We start from the raw sequence: 20,816 nt of genomic DNA on the forward strand, positions 1-20,816 counted from the left end.
TAATATAGGGGTGTCAAACTCATTTTAGTTCAGAGGCCACATTAAGTCAAATTTGATCTGAAGTGGCCAAACCAGTAAAATAATAGCATAAGAATATATAAATAATGTCATCTCCAAACTTTCCTCTATGTTTTAGAGCGAAAAAAGTAAAATTATGCGATGAAAATGTTCACATCTACCAACTATCCTTTAAAACAATGTGAATAACATGAACAAAGTGAAATTTCTTAAGAAAACTAAGTGCAATTTTAATAATATTATGTCTCAGTTTATCATTTAAACGTGTAAATTACAACTTACAGACCACGGTGGATCAACAAATACACAAAACATTTAATACCAGGCAGAATATTGTTAAAAATACACTTCAGACATTTTAAAATGCTCATATTTGTTCAGGTTATTCGTGTTTTTGTGAAATGTTAGTTTGTTTTAGTGTAAATACAGTACAATGACATGAAAATGTTTACATTTACAAGGACAAAAATTTGGAGTTGTGATCATTTATAGGTTATTATGATAGTATTTTACTGATCCGACCCACTTGAGATTAAATTGGTTTGTATGTGGAACCTGAACTAAAATGATTAATGTCTTCAGTGTAATTTTTGCATTTCACAGATTCATTCCAGGGGCCAGACTGGACCCTTTGGTGGGCCGGATTTGGCCCCCGGGCCACATGTTTGACACCTGTGACATAATACAAAGGCATTGCTGCAAGATGGGAACATTTGTGGTTATGGTGGTTAGTGGCACATTACACAACTCAAAATCCTGACATGAGGGCAAAATTCTGATTTCAGATTTGGAATGAGTTTGCTTGATATAGTCATGGGGCGGCCATGGCTCAGGAGGTAGAGCGGGTCGTCCAATAACTGAAGGGTTGGCGCTCTGTCCTAGTCGGTCCGTTGTGTCCTTGGGCAAGACACTTCACCTTCCCAGTGGTGCAGCTTGCCATTAGGCAAGGCAGGCAGCTGCTTGGGGCCCCTAAGCCAGCAGGGGCCCCCAAAGGTCCAACAGACTTGATACAAACAGTCTAAAGAATAAGTTCACTACACAGCGGCAGTGAGAAGTTGCAGTAAAAAACTAGCTGTCTCAAATTCTCTTAAGGGGCCCCCGGAGTCCAAACTGCCCCTCCCTCACCTGTCTGTCTCTGTCAGAGTGAGATAATGCATGTAGGTTGTGTGCTATGCATATACAGGGTGGGGAAGCAAAATTTACAATATTTTGAGGCAAGGATTGAAAGACAGTGTAGTGAGTGAAAATTTACATAATAGAAAATGTTTTTATTCTATGTGTCCTCCTTCTTTCTCAATAACTGCCTTCACACGCTTCCTGAAACTTGCGCAAGTGTTCCTCAAATATTCGGGTGACAACTTCTCCCATTCTTCTTTAATAGTATCTTCCAGACTTTCTTGTAATAGTTTTGCTCATAGTCATTCTCTTCTTTCCATTATAAACAGTCTTTATGGACACTCCAACTATTTTTGAAATCTCCTTTGGTGTGACGAGTGCATTTAGCAAATCACACACTCTTTGAGATTTGCTTTCCTGATTACTCATATGGGCAAAGTTTCTGAAAAGGTATGGATAATAGTGTTAGGTATGATTATGACATCAATATATGTTTGGTTTCAAAACAATTGACGTAGTGCCTGCTGAGAAAAAACAACTAAATGTTCATTGTAAATTTTGCTTCCCCACCCTGAATTTATATATATATATATATATATATATATATATATATATATATATATATATATGTCCTGAATATTTATTTATTTATTTATTTATTTATTGCCTGGGGCCCCAGGGGACCCTTTCTGCGCCACTTCACCCTCCTTGCCTGCAGTGCCACTCACACTGGTGTATGAATGTGTATGAATGTTTGGTGGTGGTCAGAGGGGCCGTAGGCGCGAATTGTCAGCCACGCTTCTGTCAGTCTGCCCCAGGGCAACTGTGGATACAAATGTAGTTTACCACCTCCAGAGGGGGAGTGTGAGAGTGAATAAATAATGGGTCAATAATGTAAAGCACTTTGAGTGCCCAAAAAAGCGCTGTAAAAATGTAATCCATTATTATTATAAGATCAGACAAAATTGTTATTGTCCAGTTTTATCTGGAAACCTACAAGTTTATTAACCCTTTAAAGGCACTCATAGAAATACTCTGAAATTCAAAATGTCAACCTTAGTGTGTTATTGGAGGACAAAACAAGACTATATTACTTTTGTGAAAATAAAAAAAAATATATATTGTCATGTACAAAATCAAGGTCAGTAAAGTTACCGTATTTGGTTCAGTACCTGTAGGTGGTTTAAAAAAAAAAAAAAAAAAAAAGATGAAAAAAAAAATTAAAAAATACAAGAAAAACACATGTAAAGTGAAATGAACATGTATTTTAGAACATTAGACCAACATAAGTGCTGGTCCAGACCCCTGTCCACATCCACATTCTCCCTTTGAACATCATTCCTTACATTAGTACCATTACTTCATGGTACCTAACAAAGCAGGTACACTCACTGTTGATGCAGAGGTGGACCTTACAGACCCTGTAGACCACATAGGACCTGAAATTGTTGACTCAATGTCCTCACTTAAACTGTTGCTGTCACTGTCTCATAATCTATGCGGAAATTACCAAAAATAGTCACTTGCCCGATAAAGGGTTAACAGTAAAACTGACTGGTATTTCAATGGAATGGTTTGGTCATATTAATAATATCTGAAAAACATGCTTTTCCTAATGCTGTGTACCTGATCTGGTCTTGGTCTTGACTCGGTCTCAGCCCTTCAAAGACTGCTGATACACTGGTCTCCGTCATGACTTGGTCTTCGTTTATATTGTGTTTTTTGGCCAAAACTTCAAATTTCAATTGATGATGCAAGGATAATTGTCACAGATGATTGCACTTTGTAAAAGAATGAATGCTTTTTATTACTTTTCTGTTTAACTCCTACGGTACCAATCACTGTGATCATTCAGAACAACTGGTGAATCACAGACACAGAGGTTAAATGGGTCTCCACCAAATTAACAAAGTCATATTTTACAGAAACTTGAGTTTTACAAAAACTAAAAAGTTGTGTTGTTTGAATGGTTGACCTAGAAGTTATAAAGCCATATTATTAAATACGTAGCATTACCGAGAGTATGGTTTTCATATGAGTTTTTTTTTTTTTTTAGGATTTATGGAACATGACATTTGACTCTAATAGAGACACCATTAGAATCATATATTAGGAGTTGTTGTTATTGTTACTCTCAAGGCTGAACAACACGAAGCTTTTGAGTCTAATAGAAATGACTTGAAAGAAGTGAAAGAAATAGAGTCTTTAATATGAGAAGTCCTGTCTTACAGTACTGTATTCTGCTCAAGACACACAGGTAAGCCAAGGTTATCCATGTTTATTATAAAAGATTTCTATTGTGTATCCAATATCTTGTGTTTGGGAGTAGGTGTGTAGACATCAGCTCTATTCTCATTTTCTTCTTTTAATCGGCACCAACAATTGAAGTTGGACTCACTTGACTGACAACCATCTAGACTTACATGAGCAACAGTGAGACATTAACTGAAGTGAAGCTGCTTTTGACGTGACTCGGTCATTGTCGCCGTCATAAGGAGCAAGGTTGTATATATGTTGAAGCGGATTTCATAGATGCGAAGAGAATGTGAATGTAAACACTGGTTTCTTTCACATTTCAGACCTCCAAGTATGAAGTTTGTTGTGTGAAAAACATGCACAAGATTCCTAAAGAAGGCCTCTTCACCTTGAAACACAGAGAAAAACCAACACGTCCTATGACTTAAGCACTTTAAAAGCATACACACTTATTCATCCTTTCCTCTACTTCTCCACGCTCATTAACACCACAACCAAACCCACTGTTGTGGAAAAACATGCTTGAAACCTTTTTCCCTCAATGCCATATTAACCCATAAAGACCCAAACATCCATTGGCGACCAAAAGCATTTACTGATATAAATCGTTAAATGCCTATTAATCGTAATTGTTGCAAAATGCAGTTTGTCGTCTTTTCACGGACATCAGATATGACCCATTTGAACGTTCAGAGGCTCTGTAGTGAACGTGGAAACACCGTGATCTTCTACAACATTGATTCACCAATAAAACCCATGGAGTTGGATCAATGACAGTGGATGGAGACACGTAGGCCCAATACCAATTCACCCCTTAGCCCTCCCCCTTGGCCCTCGCACTTGGTACTACCCCTTGAAACAGAGCTGTAAGGGTTAGGGGTTGAAACATTCCCCTGTGAAATGACACAACCCTTCCACACCTGTTACGTCATCAGCAGTCATCGATGCCACTATTAACAGATGCGACAACTTCGTTTCCAAAAGTATTCACCATGTTGTTAGTGTAACTCATTCAATATATACTATTATACAGTTATTAGGCCTGTAACGGTACACGTACTGAACCGAACAGTTTCGGTACACACCTGTTCGGTTCAGTACACAGCAGTACTGAAACGGCCCAGTATGATGAGAAAAAGAAAAAGGAATGAAAGATGTCGTTCAATGCGGAACTTTAAATCTGCGCAAGTTTCACACGGACATATGGAAGGACGCACACATTGACCCAAAATATGAAATAGCAGCTGATATAAGGTTAAAAAAAACAACAAATATGATGTGAACCTGGAAGGAAGAGACTGAAGACCCTCCACCATCAGTCCAGTCCAGTTTGGATCAGTTCAGGTTCAGGTGAAAGACAACAACGAGGAAAGAGACATTAATAAGACGGACGTTGTTTGGCCCCTAGGAACTACGGTAGTTCTAAAACACTGAGACTAGCTCTGTCTGTCTGTCACACACGCTGTATAACAGAGGAATAAATAGAACGCTGAAAGTATGTAAAGTTTCACTTTTGTTTCACGACAGCATTCGTTATGTCAGTTATGGACTGCACCCCCAGGTATATAACTGTTCACCCCCCCAGCTCCAAAAAAAATAAAAAAAAATAAAATCCCCCGTGCACACAACACAGTTTGTTCTCTGTCCTAAAATAAATAATGTGGTTCATTGTGTTGTCAATGCTTCTCTTCAGTTTGTTTCAACAGAATACCAGTTTACCCTCTTGTTAATGTTGCACTTCATGTGGAATTTTTTTGTTATTTTTATGCAGAATGTGAAGTGACAGAACTGTGATTAGATTTTTCTTGTTTGTTCAAAACTACCTTTCAGGGAAAAGTGCAATGCTAATGTTTAAAACACATTTAGTAATATTAAGAATTTATTTTATTTTCAATTTGATTTATAGCAGCAGAATTATATTATTCTTGTTTTTCTATATTCTATTGTCTCCAAAATTGGGGGAAAAATATTAAAAAATTCATAAATGCATTAATAGACATTTTGAGGGGTTTTCTTTCTTCCCGTACCGAACCGAAAAAAACGAACCGTGGCTTTGAAAACCGAAAATGTACCGAACTGAAAATTTTGTACCGTTACAGGCCTAAAATTCACTGGAGAACTTTTTCAGGAAGAAACGAGGAAACGATGAGGCTGCAGAGGGGTCACAGACTGCCTGCAAGCAGAAAGATGCATTTAGAAGGAAATATCAGGATTCCTGCCTCAGTAACAGGTTCATCGCAACAGGTGACACACAAGCGCCTCCAAACTGCTCCGACACATCAATCCATGTTTGAGACAACTTCAAACCTCTGTGCATTCTGGATTAAAGTCAAAGCAGAATATGCGGATATCGCCACAAAAGCCCTGAAAGTCCTTCTTCTGTTTCCAACCTCATATCTTTGTGTGGCTGGGTTTTCTGCGATGACAGTTACCAAGTAGTAGACTGGATCTACAGAACACAACTGCAGTGTGTGTCTCCATCAGCCCCACATAGGACCGTCTAGTTGCAGGGAAACAAGTCCAGGGTTCCACTGGTTCTGCATTAGAGTGAGTTGATATTCTGCTGTAGAATCATTGGAATTACCTGATATAAAGTGTAAGTGTTTCAGATCACATGCTCTGAACTGACAAAGGTTTTTGTTTTGGGAACCTCTGCACCTCAACCCGGTCTGCGGAAAATTTTCATGCATGAAACTTGTCCGTAGTACAAAAAAGGCTGGGGACCACTGTTTTTGTCAACCGCAAACAGCAGAAATGTGGTCGATGACACATTGAAACAGCATTAAACGGTCGATCAAATGATGATGTTTATGAAGAAAATATGTACATTTGTGTGTTTCTTCCATCAGACTGCTGCACTTTTTTGCTGTGTTTACCTCCATCTTGCAGATGATTCGAATAGAATCATGGGAGATTTTTCATACCCCTCTGTTTCTTCATGTGGTCCTGAAAAATCTTCGTTTCGAGGGCCGAACAGCCCTCCCCCTTATCCCTTCCTCTCCGACTCACTGAGAATTGGGGCACTCCTACCCCTTCTTGTGAATGCGAAAAATAGAGGTGTAGAGTTAAGGGGGAGGGCCAAGGGATGCAATGGGATTCGGCCTGGGTTTATGTTCAGTTAATGATATCTTTTGCACAATAATGTATCTTTTTCTTCAGTTTTCCGTGTTTTGGATGTTACACTGTAAGCCTGGACTTTGTATTTACTAAAATGCTGTAATTACAATGTACTTAAATGATTTAAATTTTATTACATTACTATAAAATGTTCAGTATATTCTACTAGTTTGTAGACATAGTCAAAAGTACAAAAAAGTTGAAGCTGAATGGATTTAAATCACTAAGTTTTAGTCACAACCACACCTTTTTATCTCCACATTGCATTGTGGGTATTGGGCGTGTTGTTGAAAATGTGTTCTTTTTTTGTGCAGGGGTTCAGTGGGGTTGTGGTGTTAGTGTTAATTTTGACTTAATGTGTGTATGTCAGTGTTTATTGGCCTTTATGTGTTTGTTTTTGTATTTTTGTAGAGCTGCACCATGAGTCAGAGCCATAGGAAGAACAATGCCTTTCCTGTTCATCTTTATTCATGCTTGAACTATGTTAATATTTATGTTTTGCCAAATTAAAATCACTTCCCGTACTGGCTAATTACATTGAGCTAACTTCCATCCATGCTACAATATATTAAGTTGAACAATTTCAAAAAGCAATTAATATTGCAAAAGATTTTAATTTAAATCAACTTGAAATTGAGTCCAATGAACTGATGATATTAAGTCTAATGATTCTACAAAGCAATTGACATTGCAACAAATTTGAAGCTAATTCAACTTGGCATTTAGTGTGTTGTACTTAAAATAGCAATTTCATTCAAATCAAGCATTTAAGTTTAATACACTCAAGTTTTCATTACTCATTACTTACATTTTTTAAGGCACTCGGCTTATTCAAATTTTTTAAAGTAAACTCAACTTATCTGGTCTTATAGTGTATGTGATATTGCAAAATCTTTAAGCCCAAACAGAGTGTAATGTGTAAACATGCTAACATTTTGTATTTGGTTTGATATTATAATAAATTGGTTAAATTATCCTGTCAGATTAGTACTTTTTGTGTATTTGTCGAAAAACAAACAAACAAACTGTGTTGCAAATGGAACCAATCGAGCCAGACTTCATATAACCCTCAACTTTAACCTGAGCTTTAATGAACATCTACATAATTAGTACATTAAATATAGGAAAATACCTGATTTTCACTCAAAATGCAGAATGCTGAGCCTAGTCTGGTCTGGATCTTCATTACAAGCAAAGCCAAAATAGCCACAGTTTTAAAGCACTTTACAAACATATGGTCTGGTCACAGTACTGGGAGGGCGGGGCTTATTGTTAATTGCTGAGCCATTCCATCCTTGGCTCTTTCTTACCTTTGTTATGTGAACGTTGTTGAAATATATTGTATTATAAATTCTGCAGACTATCATTTAGATAGTTATTAAGTGTAATATACTTCAGTTTTTCTAATCTGTTTACTATCTGTTATTTACATAATTAGGACTCTAACCAGATGTTATTATATCGTTCAGGAAGTAAAAGTAATGCGTTATATTGTATAAATATGAGATGGGGGTGGGATTTAATCCGTTTTCTTCTTCCCACTCCTTTTTGAGGAGTATATATTGAGTTTATTTTGTTATTACTAGTGTACATGGCAAGTGCTGTTGTTTATTAATGTATTTACTCCGCCATTAGTTTCTTGCACACAAAAGATGTTAGATTTTTTTCTTGTGCTCAAAACAAATAAATGAATGAAAAAAATAGTGTGAATGTTGATAAATTACATAAGAAAGGCTAAAAATATGAAAAGAAAATAGTATGGGAACTGCCACAAAAGCAGCACCGGGTCTTCATGGGTTAAGCACAGTCTAAAACTTTCAACAACAACAAAAAAAAACAATATTTTACCCACTTTATGCACCTGCAAGATGGCAAAATGAGCCTCTTACCCCCCCAAGATGTGTGGCCATGTGTTTGAGTTAAGATGCCTCAGGGTATTTATGAGTCCTGAGGCTCAGAAGAAACCATATAGCAGATGTTAATGAAACATATATCCAACACTAAATAATGAGACATGACCATATGAGGCCACAGCAGCAAATACAAACTATCAGTGAATTAATATTTTGCCAGTACTATCTTTTACGCTTGGTAATCTTGCTCTATACAGAAAGCGGTATTTTTCCACAGCAGACTGAAGATGCAGAGATGTTTGAGGTCTGAGTGTACATTAAGTATCTGCACCAAGCTTCACCTTGAGACAAACATCATATTGCAGACGGGGAATGTGCTCTCCTTGTGTTATGTGTTGAATTTCAGCAGCAGATTGTGTCCCATCTTCCCTCATCTTATAAACCTGTCCCATTTAGCCCTCTGAGTGCTCACAGCCCTAATGGACTGGTAAGTGTCGGAGTCATGTTGTAGAGGAACTCCGGACATAAATTCACCTCCTTATCCTACAAATCATTTCGAGCATTTCTGCTGTGAGGTAATCAATCAGTGTCTTCGTACTTTTACATTTACACAGCTGAAAATGCCGGCTAATTATATGCATTCAAATCCTTTTAGTACATAGAGCTAACTGCTATATTTGCATAATGAAACAGCGTTAAAACATCTTCGGACAAATATTCCTTAAATTGTAAAGGCCTGCTTATTGCTGGAGATAAATTCCGAGTTCCTTGTCTTCTCCGCTTAATGTCATGGTCTGGTTGTCTCGTCCATATTTATGAGATACACGACTATAAGAATGAACAGTCCTCTGACTATGGACAGAAATGTTGCGCTTACTGCTTCTTATTCCAATTCCAGCCGATACAAAGTGTCCATGCTTATGAATGCACGGCGGAAGATGAATACGTCAATAAAAAAACAAGCTTTGATTCAAAAGATCCTGAAGAAGCCCATTCTGTCAATTCACTGCCCCCTAAAAGCAAATGTTACTGCTCTGCCTGACAAATTATTAATCGCTCCATGCTCAAATATTTTCTCATTCTCTCTCCTGCATTGGCTTCTGTTTCATTTCTATGGCAAGCACGAGTTGCCATTTGCAGACTATGAGAGCAAATGTTAATTTGCCCCATGCGCATTTCTGTGCCAGAGGAGCCATAGGGCTGGGAGCTAACATAGTGGTAAAGAGATGGGCGGCTGACTTGGGTATTTACATATGGAAATGTGATTGAGTTGTTCCCATAGATTTATGCTTTCTCTCCAAAACCCTTGGGTGAAGCGAGGAATGAGAAATGAAATGAGTGTGTGTGAGACAAACAGTTATGGCCTATTGTTACAATTGTTGCCTCACAAATGTTGCCTCTGTTGTCAGTGGCTCCATCAGAGGAAGTCTACAGCAGCCATATCCTGTAGATATCATCTACTCCAGATTATGTGGTTTACCAGAGTCATCATCTCCTAGTCTTTAGTCTCTGCTTCAAATGACGCACATGCAACCACTGAGAGAGCTTTTACCGTTTATAAAGCAGGTTTTGTCTTGTCAAATCCGACACAAACAAATCTTCCATTATGCGCATATACATTAGCATATGGGTGCTTCTATGAAACTGGTCCCTAAAAGCAGGAAAGACGGGATAAAAAAAACAACAAAAAACGAGATGTAGACTAATGTTATGAAGCAAGTTTACAAGCACTTTGGGTCTATTTTAAAAATTGATATTTACTGAGATAAAAGAGAATGTATTTTTCACATATAACACATTTTTATTTGACGCACACATACAAAAATACGCATGTAACATGGTAAAAAGGACGCAAAAATCACGCACTACTATTTCTTCTAATATCTTTTTATTCTCTCAGGTACATTTTGGGAATCAAAGTAAATATGCAAGGCAGTGTTTCACAAAAATGACCGCTGTTGAAAAATCACTCGCAATTTAAATGTGTTTAAATGGGCAGGTTCTGCATCTAGTGGACCCGATGAGTTATGCATGAAACCTGGACTGAGACTGCCAATTCTTGAAAAATTTGCATGTCTGGATTAGAAAACCACTAGCATCGTCAAATTTAACACAGCATCTTTATTCATAGCGATATATAAAACCATTTACAGCCATGTTTTTCAGATCAAATGCACTGACACTTTAGTAGGTTTTCCTGTCCCAATTTTGGTCCTATTTTTGGCCCCAATATTTTACTAAAAATGCAATAATTTTGGGATGAGTCATAGCAAGAGTATATATTTTTTTGCATTTATCTGAGGTCATCATTAGGTACATCCTGGGGGGAAATATGTCTACATTTTTCTTTTATTATTGGGTCTAAAAAGGTACCAAACTGAACTCAGTTTCATGGAAAGACCCATTTGCCTCTTGAATTATTTTGGTCATGGTAAGAAATATGTAATTTTATTGTAAATACAACCTGGTCATCATGTACTTAAAACTGCAGCACTTGAAATTCCATCATTACCTTTCAGTGTGTTGTAATTAAAGTTGTCTGGGAGGAAACATGGTTTTCAACGACTTCTTCTATGGTGCAGATTATAGCTAATTACAGGGTGGGGAAGCAAAATTTACAATATTTTGAGGCAGGGATTGAAAGACAGTGTATGACCAATTAGTTTATTGAAAGTCATGAGAATTTATTTGCCACAAGAAAATTGACATAATAGAAAATGTTTTTATTCTATGTGTCCTCCTTCTTTCTCAATAACTGCCTTCACACGCTTCCTGAAACTTGCGCAAGTGTTCCTCAAATATTCGGGTGACAACTTCTCCCATTCTTCTTTAATAGTATCTTCCAGACTTTCTCGAAATAGTTTTGCTCATAGTCATTCTCTTCTTTCCATTATAAACAGTCTTTATGGACACTCCAACTATTTTTGAAATCTCCTTTGGTGTGACGAGTGCATTCAGCAAATCACACACTCTTTGACGTTTGCTTTCCTGATTACTCATATGGGCAAAAGTTTCTGAAAAGGTATGGATAATAGTGTTAGGTATGATTATGACATCAATATATGTTTGGTTTCAAAACAACTGACGTAGTGCCTGCTGAGAAAAAACAACTAAATGTTCATTGTAAATTTTGCTTCCCCACCTTGTACAGGCATTTTCAGCCACATACAGTGGTCTTAAAAAAAAAAAAAAAAGACAGCTGTAACCTTGGTGTTTTCTTTGACAGTGCTTTTGAATTCGATAAACAGATTTCTTTTGTTTTCAAAAACCCACTTCTTTCAGATGCATCTTTCAGCTGAGGTGAAACCATACCTCCCCATCAGCTAGTTTGAGCATGTTGGTCATATGTTTATCTCATCTCGACTGGATTATTATAATTCACTGAATTATGGGTTGGATCAGTCCTCTGTCCCCCCGCTGCACATGGTCTAAAATACAGTGGTTCCAGACAGAAAATGGGACCACATCACCCCCGTACTGGCTTCCCTTCACTGTCACTTACACGATCCAGTTTAAGATTTTTTTGTATGTTTTTAAGTACCTGAATGGTTTGGCACTCCCGCACCTTTCAGAGCTTTTAACTGGGCCCATTCCGGCCAGAGAAACGCAATCCTCAAATCACTTGATCTTACATGTGCCGAAAAAAATGTCTAAAGACCAAAGGCGGCAGAGCCTTTTCTGTGGCAGGTCCAACATACAGTATACGCCCCGACATGTCATACATGTCTGTGCACCGTCCACTGACTTTAAAAGACGTACCTATTAGCACTGGTTTTTAATACAGGTGTGGGACTTTGATTTGTTTGATCATCTGGTTGTGTTTTTAGATGCTATTCATTCTATTATTGTGTATCTGTTTTTATCAGTTTTACTATCTTGCATACAGTGACGTGCAGTGGGGTTCATGGCTGGGGAGGCACTGACTCTTTCAGAGCCAGATCTACAAATATATGGTGGCCTGAGAAACTGGAATAGAGAGAGTGAGCAAAAGGAATGGCCTGGGTATATGGGCTCTGCATCGAGTCAGCATAGGTAGACTGGCAGGAACTCAACAGGAAACCTTCAAAAAGAGCCATTTCAAACTAAAAATAAAAAAAAAAAGTTTATGGTATTACCTTTATTTGTACATGAAATCCATCCATTCTCAGCTCAGAAATGTAATCCTCCATTTTTGATGAGGTGAATTAAAGTGTATAAAAAAGAACGAAGACGATTATAAGCGCATGAATCTGTGGACTCACTGGCGCCATCTATCATGAGGCAGGGGTACTGTTTGCCTCCCCTAGTGACTTTTTCACTGCAGTTTTATAATTAATCTGCGAGCCTAAACACATTACAGAAATACATTCCATACGTTATTCAGATTATGGAAGGATAGAGCATATAATCAGAGTGTTTGAAAGCATTTTAACTGCGATATACAGAGGGAGAGCAACACAATATTTTCATCGGGTACCAGCAGAGTTCATGAGGGGAGGAGACAGTTCTCCTGGAGGCACAGCACAGCGCTGCCTCCTCCCTGTATTTGAACAGAGCATGCGGAAATTCTGCTATTCTAATTGACAAAAAAAAAAAAAAAAAAACAATATTGGATTTGAACGGAAAATGAGTTTATAGGACATACCAGCTGACAACTATCAACATTTATTATATTTTATAGTCAAGTGTTTTTTCTTTTCAAGATTGACAAGGGAGGCTCTGCCTCCCCTGCCTCCTCTGACTGCACGTCACTGCTTACATATCTATATATATATTACTAATATTATCATATCATGTATTTTTTACCTATATCTTTGTAGAGCATTTTGCTTTGTTTTAAATGTGCTATATAAATAAACTTGACCTTGACTTGACCTTGTAACTGGGAATTGTGTGATACCATTCAGACGCACCACTTTTGGACAAAACGTACTGTCAGTAATAGGAGGTAAACTTTGGAGTAGCCTGCCCCTCCCAATAAGAGAGTGTCCAACCTACAACACTTTTAAAACTCAAACTAGAAAACCAGAGATGCACTCATTTTTAATTGACATACATTTCATCAACCATACAGTTTCTCTGTTAAATTGTATGTAAGTATAGAAGTGAATGTTAGGGCTAATGCCCCTGTGATCATCCTATGTCTATTTGTTTTTTATTTATTTGTTTGTTTGTTTGTTTTGATAATGACAATGTCATCATTATTTGTATTTTTAATTATTATTTTTTTATTTATAGCGAACACGTGATGTGCTAATGTTGGCTGTTTTATGTTTTGTTTCTGTCACCTGCAGATGAAAAGTAGTTATTTTTACAAATTCTGACATATTTACATAGGTGTATTTTTTTATACAGCTATGTTCATAAATGTGCATGGTTCCTATTAAATAAACCAATAAAATAGAATAAATCATTGATCGGTCAGCCAGATGTGATGCTATAGAAAGCCAAAATCCTGACCCTTCCAGTTGTGCGCCATGAAACCTAATTTTAGTCAAATGTTTAATAAAATATTGTTTTATCTCTTAGGTCCTCCAGTTTCCTGTCACTGTCCAAAGCCTGAACAAGTTAACTGGTCCATCCATGTTGCAGAGTTGACGTCATTGTATCTGTCTCTCCATCTGTTCAGAGTCACTGAAGATGTCTCTGCAGCCTCATTATGATCAGACTTGTAGTGATTTTCACCTCTTTTACCTTTTCTCGTTCTCTTTTCTGCTCACTCTTGAAGAAGAAAATGTGCTGAGGCAGTAGTCGTTTTGGTGTTTGTGACGTACAACAACATATCCAGTCCATTGAAGGGTTTATTATCTTTGCCATAAACTGTGACTTTCTTGGCTCATACAATTGTTGTTGAAACTGACAAACATCATATGTGTAAATGGCGGCACAAATCAAACCACTGACCTCCAGTCATATCTTTTCCTAAGTTAGGTCCCACGTGGAAGGGGCGGGACTTCTGCCATTTATTAGATACAGGAGCCATAAAACCAGAACACACTAAACAACAGTTTTCATTCATGGGGAATCAGGACCCTTAACTCCAATCTGAACCACCACCTTTTCTGACCCTCTACGACAGTGTTTTTCAACCTTGAGGTTGGAACCCCACATGGGGTCGCCTGAAATTTCTAGTAATTGATTAAAAAAAAAATAAAAAATACTAATAAAAAATACATGGTAAACTGAGAGACAATCCCAATCCATAAAAGACATGACAAACTGTGAAGCTGAAACTGCAGCACTGTGGTTCTGTTTATCTGTCAAATGTTCATTGTGGTCAGTTTCAGATGCTGCAGCTCTTTCATAATTCATAGTTTGAGTTCTTGTTTGTTCAGTATTAATTGTCAGCCTTGTAAATCCAAGCTGGACTGACTGTACACATCCTGACCAATATGTGCAGTAATCTACACCTGGCTTTTCTGCCTCCCTCCATAATAATATACATTATATAGACTAAATGTGTCTAAAATTAATGTTTATTTGCAGCATAGTATAGCAAAAGTATGACATGATAAAAAACAAATTCATTTTAGTAAAAAAAAACAAAAAAAGTCTCAGTCTGGGGTCGCCAGAAATTTGTGATGTTAAAATGGGGTCACGAACCAAAAAAGTTTGGGAGCCACTGCTCTAAGAAAACCTGAAATATTGATTAACCTACACGTGCATTTTCATTATGTACAATAGAATCTATTATTCCTGTACTTTAAGCAGATGACCTGATATTCTATCTATCTATCTATCTATCTATCTATCTATCTATCTATCTATCTATCTATCTATCTATCTATCTATCTATCTATCTATCTATCTATCTATCTATCTATCTATCTATCTATCTATCTATCTATCTATCTATCTATCTATCTATTTTCTTATAATGCACATTGATAGTAAAGGTTATCGTATGTGTCTTATTAGTCTACTTCACATTTATATTTCAGTCCTGGTCTCATCTACAGCCTCTTCGTCCATGGGAGTGGATCTCTCCTTCACTGTGGTTCTCCCTGAGGTTTCTCTTTTCCCACTGGGTTTTTGGAGTTTTTCCTTGTCGAGAAGGAGGGTCTACGGACGGGGGATGCCCGGGACATTAACCCATTTCCTTCAACCACTGTTTATTTGATCGTTGTTTATTTTCATATCCAACTAATTCTGTGCAGGGCTGTGAGGCAACCTTGCTGTGATACAGGGCTCTACGAATAAAACTGAATTGAATTATATATATATTTTTTTATTTGGACTGAGAGGAGAGAGCTGCAGAGATGCCAACGCTGCCATTTTTTCATGTGATTTTCAGTATTTCTTGCAATATGTATTTTTTTTTAAAGAATATACTTATTAAATTTTCATTTATCAAAACAACACAAAACAAAACAGCTCAACACCACAGTCAAAACAAAAATAGAGATTTACAGTCAACCTAGAGACAGATTCCCATCACATTCATATCTATATAATATGATATAAAAGTCCATTTAAAAGCAGATGAAAGCTTGAGACTTAATTGAGGACACATTTCGTTCAGTATAGTCCAGGAAGGGTTTCCAAATATGATTTAATATGTTGATCTTAGAATGTGCCGAACGTGTCAAAAAGTCAAGCGGAATGTGCTCCAGTATTAGCTTCCTCCATCCAGAAATAGTAGGGGGGTTTATTAGAAGTGCAGTGTAGTATGACATATATTTTTAATTTTGTCACTGTTATGTGTTTCATGTTGTGTCAGACTTGGGAGTTCTACTTTACAGACAACGTAAGTGAAGCACAAGGCAGCGCATTAGAGATGGGCATTTCCAAAGGTCAATGTGATTGATTTTAAACTTGGGCTGCAATCTTTTTTCCCCAAACCGAATGGTTGTCTCATCCAAAGTTAAATGGTTTTACACAGCAAAGAAGGAAATGGGAAGGAGGGAGGGAAAACAGGTCAGTTGTTGACATGGACAAATGGGGAAACAGCAGAACAGCGTACACCGTAGTGACCCAGATAGGACCCAGTCCAGAGCTGGAACATGCATGTGATATTCTAATGTACTGCGTTGGATTTGATTTTATAATATTCATGTCTCAGTCTGCACACATTGTAAATGTATAGGAACTGAAAGTGCATGTGTGTATATGTGTGTATATGTGTGTGTGCATCATCGTCTTAATTTCCAATCACTCAAGTGTGCACCTGACCTATAAAGCTCAGACATTTGGCTGGTCTTCACCTTCAGATGGGCTTTCAAAGGCTGGTGCAGGATTAAGACTTACATTAGGTTTAGTGTTAGGGTCAGTTCAGTGCCGGGTGAAGCTTTAGGGAACGCATTACGTCAATGAGTGTCCTGACGACAGGGTCTGTGTGTGCTGTGGTGCATTTGCCAGTAAGTCAGAGTGAATATGTGCATAGATTAATAAGCGAATCAGTGAAACAGTGTGGAAGACGACAGACTCGGAGGTGAAACTGACGTCGTTTCAAACTGACTTCTGAAGATGTGAAGATGAGTTTGACAGTGTGAACTAAGAATTGCCCTGATGTTGAAGCCACATGGTGGTGCTAGTGGACTACTGAGCATAGGCCATTAACAGTTCATCTGTCGCACACTGCCTCCTTTCAATCCCACACCATCTCATTCTCACTCCCTCCTGCTTTGACTTATCACATCCTTTGCTCTCTCACTCCCGCTCTCCTTTCTTAACATAATGTGAGATGAGGTGAAGTGTTATGGCAAATTAAGCAAAATTAAGACAAGAGAACAGCTTTACTCACCTATGTCGTGCGTGATTTTATTGCACGGGCTCTTGACGGAGCCCTGCCTTTGCTGTCCTTGGGGATGGGTGTTGATGACAGACTGCAGACCATGAAAGGAGTGGGAGTGTTGCATCCATTGGAGGTGGAGGTGCCTGCACACAACACATTATCATTCACCTTCTATGGTTTGTTTTGTTCTCTTTCCCTTTTCACGCTTTGCTATATTTTCGTCTCCTTTTTTTTTTTTTTTTTTTTTTTTTTTTAAATATCTTTTCTTTTGGATGCATGCCCTCCCCCCACCCCAACCCCCCAAACACACACACACACACACACACACACACACACACACACACACACACACACACACACACACACACACACACACACACCCCTCCTCCTGTCTGTTCTGCCTTTGTCCTTCCTGTTCCCTGTCTCTCTCTCCAGTCTTCTGTGTAGGTCTTGTCATTTGCTGAAATCTTGAAGTCTTTTCCATCTCTCCGTCATCCACAATTCTGCTCTTATCTGTCCCACCACCTTTTTTTTTTTTTTTTTTTTTTTACCAGCATCTACCTTTTCCTCATTCTGCCAGCCTCTCCCCATGGCACCTGTCTAATTCCCCTTGTACCCAGTCTGTGGTGCCACTCATAGCTTGCTCCTTCACCCTCCCCTTCTTCCTTTTCCTGGCTCTCTCTGCCCTGGCAGTCTGACAATTGTTGGAGCATACACTGCTAAGCACTTATCACCAGCTCACAGAGGTGTGTGTGAGTGTGTGTGCCTGTGTGCATATGTATGTTTGGTAATAGTAGAAAGAGAATGCGTATACATAAGCATGTGTGTCACTGTGCACATTTTTCTATTTATATTGAGGTGTACAGCTCTTGTGTTCGGTAAAACAATACAAACAATGTGTCAGACAGGTTTCTATTATATTGAGGCTTTGTATGGCTCTTTCGCTATAGTGTAATATTTTTTTTTTTTTGCAACAATGAGAGGTAAAATGATATTGAAAGGCTGCAACTCCTACCAAACCCCTGCCAAACATCCCTGGTGTCTAGCTGCACTGGATCCATATAAAAGGCACTAATTTCTTTGTCTTCAAGGATTTTTTTTTCTAGTGTTGGTCCCATCTGTCACTGGGAGGAGGTTGAAAGAAAGGAGCAATAAGCCCAGCTGGAATTCTTTGTCTATTGAAGGTAGATCACATTGTAGTAAGACCAGGACAATGCTTCTAGGGCATTATGGGCACTGAGAGAAGAGGGACGCAGGCCAGGCCTTGGACCTCGAGAGCCAGACATGCCAAATGATCATCCTGGAGGAAACCAATTCAAGCAGCTCTGTCTTTCACAAATTATGCTCATATGTAACTAAACTGTGGCTGCAAATATGCTTTGTTACCATTGTAAGCCGGTCGCACTACATTTTATTTCGATAAAATGAATAAATGCTCTTAATGTAAACAGCTTGGTTCTGCCAAACAGTCCGCCAACTCACATTAAAATGCTTTTTGTGGTCAGCTTTAGGCACTGACAATACTTGGCTATGTTTAGACAACAATACAAAGAATGCTTTTATAGCCTCAACCGAAAAAACTTATAGGAATTTGGATGTTAACTCCACTGTTTGGTACTAAGGCCTTGATTTTATTTGAATCTATATCTGCCATCCAATCCACCTACCTCCTGCCAACTGAGGAAAGAAATTTGGCTCATCTGTGACTGAACTATAACCAGAAATGTACTTTGTTAAAATACCACCTGCATTATGAATTGTTGGGTGTATTGAATAAATACTATTCATTAAAAGTCACAAAACTGATGCTCTTAGATTGCTATCATTCAGAGTCAGTGTATATTATGTTCTGTTTGTTTGTTTATTTATGTATTTCGAATATTGCAATAACATCAAGCAACAAAAGAATCATATATATATATACACACACACACACACACACACACACACATATATATATTTATATATATATGTATATATATATATATATATATATATATATATATATATATGTATATATATATATATATATAAGCAAACCATTCGAAAAGAAGTAGGATGAGGTTTAATTTATAATCCGCCCATTTACTCCATCCTTCACCTACCCTTAATTCCTATGTCAGATTCCATAAATAACTCAAAAATCCTCCCATATCAGACTAAATTCTGACTATGCATAAAACACAAAATTGCTGTACATATCAAGGACAGACTGTCCATATTCTGTCTTCACTAGTGTTTGTGAACTAGCTGTACAGATAGCTGACATTTCTTCAAAGAAAACACCCAGGAAGCTTGTTGCTGTTTTGGATATTTACTTGATGACTGTAAAACTGTATACGCAAAAACAAAATGCATGTCACAGTCATGTATAATCTGTGTATCATTCATTCATTCGTTTTTCAATTTAAAATCAAAAATCAAACAACAAAAAAATGTTTTTCATTTTCAAAACCAGAATGAAAAATGGATAACAGTTCGTTTTTACATTTCCCAATTTTGTGCTCGAATAAAAAATGGAAAAAACTGATAACAACTGTTTAATCCATTTTTGCTATTTTCAATATAGTTCAGTTGTCTGACCCAGAAGTAGTCGTAACTAGGGAAAAAATAAACAAACAGAATCATGGCCGGACTGGAGGAATATTTTGCTATAATTAAGCAGCTGTTTGATACGGAAGCGTATTGCATTCACACAAAAAAAGAAATTCGGCTCTATTTTTCTGAATTAACGAGATTAGCAGCAGCTTAATTATAGCAAAATATTCCTCCAGTCCGGCCATGATTCCGTTTGTTTATTTTTTCCATAGTTACGACTACTTCCGGGTCAGACAACTTAACTTTATTGAAAAAAGTAAAATCGGATGAAACGGTCGTTATCCGTTTTTTTTTTTTTCCATTTTTCATTTGAGCACAAAATCGGGAAATGGAAAAACAAACCGTTATCCGTTTTTCATTCTGGTTTTGAAAATGAAAAACAAAAAAACGAGTCGTATTTTCGTTTTTTGATTTTTGGTGATTTTTGGTTTTAAATTGAAAAACAAATAAACAAATGATACACAGATTATGTATACCTACATTTTTCATGAGCAAAAACGTGTAGAACATTAAAACACAATCTATCAGTGTTTTGTATATGTACATGACATTCACTTACAGTGAGCTACAGTTCCAAAATAATAATAATAATAATAATAATAATAATAATAATAATAATAATAATAAAAAGAAAAAAAAATTGGCAGTTAATAATAGCAATTAGCACGATGCTAAAATACATGGAAAATCCCATAGGTATGCTAACGCTATTAGCGTCTTACGTTAATGCACAAAAATAAAGGTATTAAACAACACAAAGAGCCTCAACCGACTAAGTACAGTGTTTTAACATCTTAATATATCACAATACTTACAGACAGATGTGTTTGTAGGGCCAAAAAACAGGTAGTGGGTCTGTTACTGGAACCCAACTGACAAGACTTCTTCAGCAGTCTAGCAAATACGGTGGCCCTGAACAGACAAAATACACCAGCCCAAACTGAACTATCTGAGTCCACCAGAGGGCAGCACAGTCCATTTTGCAGCAGCATTTCACATTAAAATAAACTCTGACCATTTCATACCAAAAATACACATATTAAAAACCAAAAATAAACTCTGTCCTTTTCATAAAAAAATACACATATTAAAAACCAAAAATAAACTCTGTCCTTTTCATAAAAAAAATACACATATTAAAAAAC

The sequence above is a fragment of the Sphaeramia orbicularis genome, chromosome 3 (assembly GCF_902148855.1).
Source record: "Sphaeramia orbicularis chromosome 3, fSphaOr1.1, whole genome shotgun sequence".
NCBI lineage: Eukaryota > Metazoa > Chordata > Actinopteri > Kurtiformes > Apogonidae > Sphaeramia > Sphaeramia orbicularis.